The sequence below is a fragment of the Nelumbo lutea genome, chromosome 4, assembly GCF_056320005.1.
Source record: "Nelumbo lutea isolate HS-2025 chromosome 4, American lotus-T2T, whole genome shotgun sequence".
NCBI lineage: Eukaryota > Viridiplantae > Streptophyta > Magnoliopsida > Proteales > Nelumbonaceae > Nelumbo > Nelumbo lutea.
The window spans coordinates 42109046-42120747 of NC_142687.1; the positions used below are offsets into that span (position 1 = coordinate 42109046).

At 39.2% G+C, this 11702-nt stretch overlaps 1 pseudogene; it reads left to right on the plus strand.

The window, feature by feature from the left end:
- The first annotated feature begins 2219 nt into the window (after window positions 1-2219).
- LOC148855420 (putative metal-nicotianamine transporter YSL7) lies at window positions 2220-9984 on the plus strand (annotated as a pseudogene).
- Window positions 9985-11702: the final 1718 nt, after the last annotated feature.

Below are 11702 nucleotides of genomic sequence, written 5' to 3' on the forward strand. Positions count from 1 at the left end.
GAAAAAAATCAAACAAGAAATTAAAATAAAGAAAGAAGAATAGATCTAGAATCAATTGTTTGTAGTATTATTACATCCTGCAGAATCAAAGAGAAACAAGAATTAAATTGAGATAACGTATCAAGTGATAAATCAAAAAAGAAAAAAAATGAAACAGATCTGAAAAAAAGTAAATAAAAAATTTTCTTTGTGCTTCCCTGGCAACAATGCCAAAAACTTGGTGTGTTCGGAAGCGTGTTGTTAACCACTTCGGAACACCGATTTAATATTTATAAATTTTTTTAAATTCTCAAACAACTACTAGATCCAAACAAGAGAATGCAATCGGGAATGGCAGAAAATACAAAAATAAAATCTATTATTGTTGAAATTAAGTATTTTGAATTTAAACAAGACAATAAATAAAAACCAAAATTTAATAAAGTATTGGAATCAACAAAGGAAATAAAAAAAATAAAAAAATAAATGATCTAGAATCTGGATCTGGAGGCGGTAGCTGCAGATCGGCCAAACAGCTTGCAGAAACCCCTCCTAACAAGAACCAGGCGTCCATCCTTTCTACAACCGTCGAACCCCTCGAGACACCTTAGCCTTGAATCGAACGAATTTAGATATGCAAAACAGAGAAACGAACAAGAATTAAATGTAAAAGATTGTAGAAATAAAAATAACAAGAAAGAAAATAAAGAAAATGAAAGAATGGTTGATCAGATCCAGTGGCGGTAGTTGCAAAATAGTTGAACAGCTTGCAAGAACCCCTCTTGACAAGATCTGGGCATCCTCCCCTTTTACAACCCTTGAACTCCTCAAAATCCTTAGCCTTGTGAACTGGGTGAATTGACTATCCCTTTCTATGGGGCCCTTAGGACACTTTTTATAAAGAAGGGTGGACACAACTAGAAATAGGGAGAAAAAAGGGGGCGGCAACTAGGTTTTAGAAAAGTTAGCGATGCCCTAGGGTTTCTAATAGATGGCTAAGATGGTTTTGGGATGATCCTATGGCTGAAAATAAAAGGAGAGGGCACCCAATATTATGTAGGGCTGAGATTTGGGCGCTCAGAAATGGAGGGTGTAGATTAGAACATCTAGGGTTAAAGGGTTAAGATTAAAAGAATAGGTGGTGTCCAAGATTGAAAGGTTGGGATATAAGATGGAGGGAGTGGCTGAGATTTAATGGTCGGGAGTAGAATAGGTGGCTCCTAGGGTTAGAATGCTAAAAAGAGAGTACCCGAAAATGTATAGTGGAGATTAAAAGGGATGGAATGTGAGAATTTAGCAGTTAGGGATAGCTAGAGTTTGTTGAAATCCTACTACTTTTCTTGCATGGACAATGCTAATACTTTGAGACCATTATACTGATTTGAAAATTTTTCTTGGATGGCTTAGATATTAACACAATGATCCTAACATCACTTGGATTTTAATGACAAGTTGACTAGTCTTTAATGAGAACCATGAATAAAAGCATCTTCTTATGGTAATATAAAATGGATAAAGAGAAAATTTGACTCCTGAAATGCTCGGGACAGAAGCATTTTAGGATCTTATTAGTGTTTGACAATCAAATTAATTTTGAAATTTAATACAACTTGTACGATGCATTGCGAATCATATCCATTTGCAAAGGACCCAACATGTGGCTTGACTTGAAAAGAGACGTTTCGTCGTGTTTCCACCTCTACTGTTCTATTTTAAACCATTTTACAATTATTTTCTGATTTTGCTCGCATTAATTTCAACCATTCCGTTTTCTTTATTTGTGCATTTGTAGGCCTTTCTTAAGTTACCTTGTTGTATCCATGCGTTGTCATTGTAATCTTGCCTGGTTTTGATTTTGACTATTCAAAGAGAAAACAAATATTTCAAACCAATTTCAATCTAGGAATAGTCAAAACATGTGGCATGCGTTGTAAAATAGGCCCTAATAAGAGTTGCAATACCCATTTAAATCCCTGAGGGCTACTTGCATATCCCACACAAGCATCTCTATTCAAGATTCAACGATGGAGTGAAGACTAGATGATGGCATTGAGATCAAGAGTAGCCCCTTTGCAAACTCAAAAGACCAATCCTTGTTGGACAGAAAGGTTGTTGACAATGACAAGATGTCATTTGAGTGGACCTTCGAGTGTAAGGAGATCCCACCATTGCAAAACCAACTTACGCAAAGAGCATTTGTCGTGAGCTTCCTCTTGGGAATTCTATTCACATAAATCATGATGAAGGTCAACCTAACAACCGATATCATACCTTCTCTAAATGTTTCTGCGGGACTGCTGGCGTTCTTCTTTGTGAAGTCATGGATGAAACTCTTGGAAAAGTCTGGTATGTTAAGGCAACCTTTCACTCGGCAAGAGAACACCATCATCCAAACTTGTGTTGTCCGTACCTCTGGAATTACCTTCAGTGGTGCGTTTCTAATTTTGCCGTGGCTTTTTATTCACATCATCTCTGCAGAATTGCCGAGGCTTATGATAGGCCAAACATATGCAATAGGTTTTCCTTACCTTACGTTTGGGCCTAGCAATTCCGAGAATCACTTAACGAGCACTGATGGAAATAAACTTGTAAAAAACTACGTGGAGTTATAACATTTTGACTCTTATATAGATCACATTGTTCCAAATAAAACCATTCAATTTTCTCGTGCTAAATATGCACCCAATGGTTGATTTGCAAGCATTTAGTATATGAGTTTGCTACTGATCTTGCTTAACCCGTTACCTTAGCTAACATGTCTTAATTATTTGAACAAGCAGGGGGCTTCGGAAGTTACATTTTAGGAATGAGTTCGGTTGAGGTGAAACAATCTGCAGAAGCTAATGCGGCACAAAATGTCCAGAACCCAAAACTAGGATGGATGATTGGATTTCTATTTGTTGTTAGCTTTCTGGGTCTATTCTCTATAGTGCCCCTCCATAAGGTATTTGTTGCAGACCTATCCACTCATGTATTGGCTAGCCTTAAGGGGTCATTTAGGACCAATCGAAGCACTTGAATTGAATGGCTATGCTTTGTCGTAGTCTCCCTACGAATTAATTCCGTATTCAATGCTACGTTTGTAATGCTTTCCCATATTTTATACTTTTAGAAAACCTGAGTTAGATTTTACAGTTGAAATGGGTCCAAATGAAACCAAACCCATTTTGCGTGAGAATGAGACTGGGCCATTGGATCTCTTGGGACACATTTCCTGAAAAATAAAAAGATTAATGTTTGAGGCTACGACTTTACTACATAGGTAATCGTAAAGGACTAAACTTGCTTTTCTTACCCTTTTACTTTTCCAAGTATTATTATAGTTTCGTATTTTGTGGTTAATCTCAGATCATGGTCGTTGACTCTACATTGACGTACCCTAGTGGCACTGCAACTGCACACCTTACCAAGGAGTTGAGCTTGCTTAGTAAGATTTGTTTGATAAACCATGATATTTCTCTCTCATTAAATTTCATAACTCAAATGTCGAGATCTCATGTTGAGTTTCTCTTATATATTATTCAGGAACCAAGTCAAAGCATTAGGCAATTTCTTCTCGTTTAGCTTCTTATTGTCTCTCTTCCAATGGTTCTTCGCTGCAGGGGATGATTGTGGATTTGCAAAATTCCCTTCACTTGGTCTCAATGCCTATGAGAACAAGTACGTAAAGCATTCCACCATTCTTTGCACTTTCCATTTAAATGTTACATTGCACTGAAAATTGAAGACCTCATGGTTTAAATTGAAACTCCAAATTCCAGAGAGTGCATAGATATAACATTTTGTGAAATAGCAAACCCCTTCCGCAATTCTACCCTTTTATTAATATTTTTCTTTAATGACATAACAGGTTTTACTTTGATTTTTCGGCTATTTATGTGGGAGTCGGGATGATTTGTCCGGACATTATAAACATATCATTGCTGATCAGAGGGATTCTCTCCTGGGTAACATGTGGCCTCTCATTGATGCTAGAAAGGGTGATTGGTATCCTGCAGATCTCTCCAAGAGCAGCCTCAATGGCCTTCAAGGTTAAAGTGTTTGCTCTTCTTTGACTGCAGATCTTTATTGCCATTGCTATGATACAAGGTGATGGCCTCTGCAATTTCATTAAGATTATGAGCCAAACTTTAATCTGCTTGTTTCACCAACTTCGTAACAAACACACTAGCTCGGTTCTCCCTATTGCAGATCCACCCTCTCCTAGCAACCTAACTCTTTCTTATCATCACCAGTGCCGCACAAGACTCTTCCTAAAGGACCTAATTCCATCGAGGTTTGCACTAGCAGGTTATGTTGTCATTGCTGCCATCACCATCGGAACCCTTCCTCATATATTCCCCCAGCTGAAGTGGTATCATGTGTTAGTCATCTCTTAGACAGTTTTGTATGCCCTTAGTTTCAATCAGAATGATATACTTTATGAGTTTATTGTAAATGAATAAAAGTGCATATTTGATTCATGTTCCCTTGGTATGTTTCTGTATAATCCCCTTAAACTGGACAATTAATGAGACTCGTTTTAGTTTAGAATGTTCACAGCCGGTGGGTCGGTCTAGGGACACCTATTCTGACAAATCTGACATTGTGGTGCCACCAAGTTGGTTGGGGTGGCCTGTCTCAACTACCAGGGTGAGACCCTAGTCACATACAGTGTAGGATTAATTGAATATTTGAACTGGACCAGATTTTCAGTATTGCCCTAGACCTTAGAGATTGATGGGCAAAACTGGAAAGTTACACCAGACCCCTAGACTCGATTATGATATTGCATTAGGTGTCGGATTGGGCTGTCTTTGATATACCAATCAGTGAGATCCTTAGCGGGGGTCAAAACCTGGGTATGTTGGGACAGTCTGAGAATTCATCTGAGTGGGTGATCATAGTAACAGGATCAGCCCCTTTGTCGGACAAAGGTAATGACCGGGGATGCACTCTCACTGATGGAAACCAAAACTGCCGGCAGTCGATTTCAATCTTTGAGATTTGTTCTGCAAAATATATTTTATATGAGATATAAAAGTATATATATTATGGTTTCGAAACGATTTGCAAAATGTTTTAATTCCTAGGATCCATATAAGCAGAGAGTGCAACATTGTTCCTTGCAACCGAGGGAGAAGTCCTCTCTTGTCGGGCAATGTATGATATTTATGGGCTGAGAGGTTAAGTGTAAGACCACTGAGGATAATACCTGATGGGCTAATCTTGCATTTGCCCACAATCCCTGGGTGTTACAAGGTGGCTTGGCCCAGGGACCACTTAGGGTAAGTGTTGGGCCCATAGAGTCCATTTGATGGGTTTCAGGGGGTGCATTGTCTATAACAGTGTATTCGGCCAGGCCTTGTAATAAAGGCTAGGACGAACCCATATGGATAATGTGTAGATCAATGCTTGGGTCCCACGCCATACAAGGAAGCTCAACTAGGCAGCAATTAGGAAGGTTATGTGAGCACATAAGCTTAATGGGCCTAAAGCGCATTTCGAACTGGGCCATTTAATTAGTTAATAATGGGGCGAATTCTGAGATGGATTAGCAGATAGGATACGGTCTTGACCCTATCCACTCAGAGAGTCCAGATCTGAATGTGATTCAAATCTAGAAACCTCCTAATGAGATTAGGAGAAAACTAATCTAATCTGTAGATAAGATAAGGGTTTATCCCTATCACCTAAAGAGAGGTCTTATCCAAATATGATTTGGATAAGCACCTCCTAATTGGATTAGGAGCTGACCTTTTAGGTTAACAAAAGAAGGAGGGGGCGGCAGCCTTTAGAAGACACTCAATCAGGTTTTCTTCAGAGCTGAAATCACAAAGAAGAAAGAATTAAGCAACCCTGCAGAATTCTTTCTGGCTACCTCCCTATTCTTGACGCCCTGTTTGCCAGTTCGATCTCCAGTTGTGGGAGAAGTCAAGATTTGATCTTGACATCAGTTCTTTGAGAAAGAATTGATAGGAAGCTGTCCTCACGTGCCATCCTGTTGATTCTTGTGAAGGATAGAGTCATTGGGTTCAGATCTGGTTCAGTTTATGGTTCAAGAATGATCCTTGAAAAAATGATTTTCTAAATAGGGATTGTGATTCCCAGTTGAAGGGAGAGAAAAATTTTTGAAATTCGCTCTCTTTATTCCGCAATCTTTGGGCGTCCATACGATGGATCTCTCATCCCTTCAGTGGTATCAGAGTCATGGTTTAAATCTTGAACCAATTTGTTTCAGATCTGAACCTACGCAAATGGGCAGAGGGCGTTCTACTCGATTTGCGCAAATATGGGTTTTGGGAAACTTGTTCCCAAAATTAATGGGCGAATAATCTGAAATTAATTTTATATAAATTTGATTATTATTTAGAACTGTTCTTTATGATTTTCTTGATTTATGGACTGTTCATACAAGAGGAGATCAAAATCTTGATTTGCGCAGGGAACCTGCGATTTTGTAGTTTTTGGATTATTTTGTTACATTTGGTCTGTAAAATATTTTTTTTTTAATTTTTAGACTGAATGTATAGGTATTCGATCTGATGTAATCATTAATAGAAATAGGATTTCTATTTATTTTATTTTTGGATCGAAGATGGCGGCGCAAAAAGGGAGATTTCACAGAGAAGAAGATTTCGTAGATGGGAGAAATACAATTTGTGATTTGCAGTTTATGAAACTGCAAACTGTGATCTAACCTTTGTTTTGCAGGATGGATTGTGCGAACAACCCTGTTTGACTGATTCTTGAATTTCTTTTATCAGTATTTAATTTCAGATTATTTTCTTGAATTAAAGATTTAATTAAAAATCAAACCCTTGACCCATTCGAACCAAGATTGGTTCAAACAGTTCGGACCAAATCTAGGGTTTAATCAAGGCTGAAAGTCAGCGCTAATTTTCCCACTAATGGGCCTGAGGATTGATATTTAATTAAATGGTTAATTTGGCCCAACCTGTAAAGGCCCAATTTTAAATAGTTAAAACTGCAAAAAGCCCACTTAAAGCTATATGGGCTGAACCTTTTGACCCATATACCTAGATAATATTAATGGTTAATGTTATGGATTTAAAATGGGCTTCAAATGGGCCTTATAGATGATTAATTGATTTGATCAATTTATCCATGCATGAGATGTAAGGATGTGTGATGTGCTACGTACATGGACCATAAGTGCTTGGCCCATGCTTTATCGACAGTGGCTCTTACGCACACCATGGCTGAATGCACATCATTGCCATGGTGTCCCCTTTTGGTCATTGGATGACCTCCCTCAGTGGTGGGCCCCACACCTCATCAAGAGGTTACGTGCGGAACCCTAGCCGATTAAGGCCCACCAAAATCTAACTTTATGAAAGTCAATGGGAGCTACTTTGGTTTGACCTAAATCAAACTAAGGCGTAATAATTGTTCTCTCCAGCTAATATGAGTGCATGTGATAGGGAGATTCATATGATGAACTCTTTAAAGGCCTTCCATCATTAGCATGAGAATGGGTCCTTCAATAATGATGAAACGCACCAGAAAATGGGTTATCCATTTGCTGTTGGGCTTGTTAGGCTTGTCTAAGTGTTTCATAAGATGATAGGGGCGTCATAGACCGATGTGGGAGGGGCTTCACTAGAAAATGAGAACTCTCTCATAGTACCTTGGCGTTCACGAATATGATGGGTAAGCACTCACTGGATAGAAAGGTTTACATGAAAATAGTTTTGAACCTTGTCTGACAAAGGCCAAAGGAAAAACTCATATGAAGAGTGGATATGATCCTTCACAAAAAGGTGGTGGGGTTATGTAGCTGAAACAGTTGGCTCCATGCACCCTATGTGATTTCCCACATTTCCAAAGACAACCCATAGTCTCCGTCACTGAGAAAGGAGGGAAATCTCAGAGATGAATAAATAGAAATAGAACATAGATTAAAATCCATATCTATGTAATGAACATGAATCAAATAAGGTTATGGACTGATGTTTGCTCTTTTATCAGAAAATGGCAAACGGATCATTTGCAAACCTTCTTGACGACAACAAGCTTAAGGGCCCAAACTATGCCGACTGGTATAGGAACCTTATGTTGGTCCTAGCTTCTGAAAAGCTAGACAAAGTGGCAAAGAATCCTGCCCCGAAGCATCCGGGCGATAGGGCTTCTTTGTCGGACAAAGGTAATGATTGGGGATGCACTCTCACTGATGGAAACCAAGATTGCCGGTAGCCGATTTCAATCGTTGAGATTTGTTTTGCAAAATATATTTTATATGAGATATAAAAGTATATACATTATGGTTTTGAAATGATTTGCAAAAGGCTTTAATTCCCGGGATCCATATAAGCAGAGAGTGCAACATTGTTCCTTGCAGCCAAGGGAGAGGTCCTCTCTTGTCGGATAGTGTATGATCCTTATGGGCTGAGAGGTTAAGTGTAAGACCATTGAGGATAATACCTGATGGGCTAATCTTGCATTTGCCCACAGTCCCTAGGTGTTAGAAGGTGACTTGGCCTAGAGACCACTTAGGGTAAGTGTTGGGCAAATAGAGCCCATTTGATGGGTTTCAGGGGGATGCACTGTTCATAACAGTGTATTCGGCCAGGCCTTGTAATAAAGGTTGGGTCGAACCCATGTGGCTGATGTGTAGATCAATGCTTGGGTCCCACGCCATACAAGGAAGCTCAACTAGGCAGCAGTTAGGAAGGTTATGTGAGCACATAAGCTTAATGGGCCTAAAGCGCATTTCGAACTGGGCCATTTAATTAGTTAATAACGGGGCAAATTCCGAGATGGATTAGCAGATAGGATACGGTCTTGACCCTATCCACTCAGAGAGTCCAGATCTGAATGTGATTCAAATCTAGAAACTTTCTAATGAGATTAGGAAAAAGCTAATCTAATCTGCAGATAAGATAAGTGTTTATCCCTATCACCTAAAGAGAGGTCTTATCCAAATATGATTTGGATAAGCACCTCCTAATTGGATTAGGAGCTGACCTTTTAGGTTAACAAAAGAAGGAGGGGGCAGCAGCCTTTAGAAGACACACAATCAGGTTATCTTCAGATATGAAATCACAGAGAAGAAAGAATTAAGCAACCCTACAGAATTCTTTCTGGCCGCCTCCCTGTTCTTGTCGCCCTGTTTGCCAGTTCGATCTCTAGTTGTGGGAGAAGTCAAGATTTGATCTTGACATCAGTTCTTTGAGAAAGAATTGATAGGAAGCTGTGCTCACGTGCTATCCTGTTGATTCTTGCGAATGACAGAGTTCTTGGGGAAAAACACTGTTGATTCTGCTCCATCTTGCATTGTACCATCTTCAGTGGGAACAGTCTTTGAATCCTTTTTTGGGCATGAACACCTTCGTTGGGGGATACTATTTCTCCGTATCAGGTGTAATCCGCTCCTATTCCTTTTGGTTCAGATCTGGTTCAGTTTAAGGTTCAAGAATGATCATTGAAAATATGATTTTCTAAATAGGGAATGCGATTCCTAGTTGAAGGGATAGAAAAATTTTTGAAATTCGCCCCCTTTATTCCGCAATCTTTGGGCGTTCATACGATAGATCTCTCATCCCTTCAATCTACATCTTTGCACCCATCCTATCTTTCTGCAATGCATACGGGTGTGTACTTAGTGATTGGTCTCTAGCTTCAACTTCTGGAAAGCTTGCCATCTTCATCGTTGGAGCGTGGGCTGGGACTACTAATGGTGGGGTTATTGCAGGTCTCGCAGCTTGTGGTGTCATGATGAACATTGTCTCTACGGCCTCTGACCTAACGCAGGATTTCAAGACAGGGTACCTAACTCTGACTTCCCCCCGTTCCATGTTCATGAGCCAAGTGGTTGGGACTGCCTTGGGTTGTGTTATATCCCTGTGTATCTTTTGGCTCTTCTACAAGGCCTTTCCTGATATTGGGGTTGCCGTCTCAGAATATCCCACCCCATATGCTCTTGTCTACCGCAATATGTTGGTACTGGGAGTTGAAGGGTTCTCAGCTCTACCCAAGCACTGTATTACCGAAATATATGACTGAAAATGTCCATTTTTTTCAACCCCGGATTTCTATATTGATGGAGGGGCCAACACCGTAAGATTTTATTAACTAATCAAACAAAAATGCTATGAAGGGGATGTAGAAGGCTTACCCCTCTAAGCAGCGATAAATGGGGATGACATTATTTAACACCAAATTTTAATACAACAGCATGGAGAACCCGACCATCCCCTAAATCCCAACAACAAAATTAATTGAATCCAATAATTTGAGTTTGAATTTTATCTTCATAAAGTGGACAACCCGGCCGTCCCCTAGAGGAAGGTCTAGATTGAGAGAGAATAACTTGTCTTCATGATATCGTTCCATGCTAAGTTGGCTAGTGAAGCAACAACCCCATTGTGAACCCTTAGCAACCCACCACAACCACAAGTTCTAGGGTTGCCTTTTGTAGCCCCATCAACATTAACCTTTACTAAATTAAGGACCAAACATCACCAATCGGTAATCCACACTTTCGCAAAGACGGGTGCAACCCCTTACTACCAAGGGGTTGTAATTGGAGTAACTTCTTGCAACAAGTTTCCTTGACGTCTTTATAAAACCATTCAACTTTCTCGTGCTAAATATGCACCCAATGGTTGATTTGCAAGCATTTAGTATATGAGTTTGCTATTAATCTTGCTTAACCTGTTACCTTAGCTAACATCTCTTAATGATTTGAACAAATAGGGGGCTTCGGAAGTTATATTTAAGGAATGAGTTCGGTTGAGGTGAAACAATCTGCAGAAGCTAATGCCGCACAAAATGTCAAGAACCCAGAACTAGGATGGATGATTGGATTTCTATTTGTTGTTAGCTTTCTGGGTCTATTCTCTATAGTGCCCCTCCATAAGGTATTTGTTGCAGACCTATCCACTCATGTATTGGCTAGCCTTAAGGGGCCATTTAATACCAATCGAAGTGCTTGAATTGAATGGCTATGCTTTGTCGTAATCTCCCTACGAATTAATTCCGTATTCAATGCTACGTTTGTAATGCTTTCCCATATTTTATACTTTTAGAAAACCTGAGTTAGAATTTCCAGTTGAAATGGGTCCAAATAAACCAAACCCATTTTGCGTGAGAATGAGACTGGGCCATTGGATCTCTTGGGACACATTTCCTGAAAAATAAAAAGATTAATGTTAGACGCTACGCCTTTACTACATAGATAATTGTAAAGGACTAAACTTGCTTTTCTTACCCTTTTACTTTTCCAAGTATTATTATAATTTCGTATTTTGTGGTTAATCTCAGATCATGATCGTCGACTTTAAATTGACGTACCCCAGTGGCACTGCAACTGCACACCTTATCAAGGAGTTGAGCTTGCTAAGTAAGATTTGCTTGATAAACCATAGTGTTTCTCTCTCATTAAATTTCATAACTCAAATGTCGAGATCTCATGTTGGGTTTCTCTTATATATTATTCAGGAACCAAGTCAAAGCATTAGGCAAGTTCTTCTCGTTTAGCTTCTTGTGGTCTCTCATCCAATGGTTCTTCGCTGCAGGGGATGATTGTGGATTTGCAAAATTCCAATGGTTCGTGATACCCTTAATTTAATCCAATATAACTTAATTCGATACTATTACATAACCATATAGTGTATAATATATAATCTGATGCAGCCAGGAAGTCACCTTGTTGTCAAACTTAGTGAAATTTTAAAAGGAAAAAGGAAATTGTAAAAGAAAATCAAAGCATGTGGTCTCAA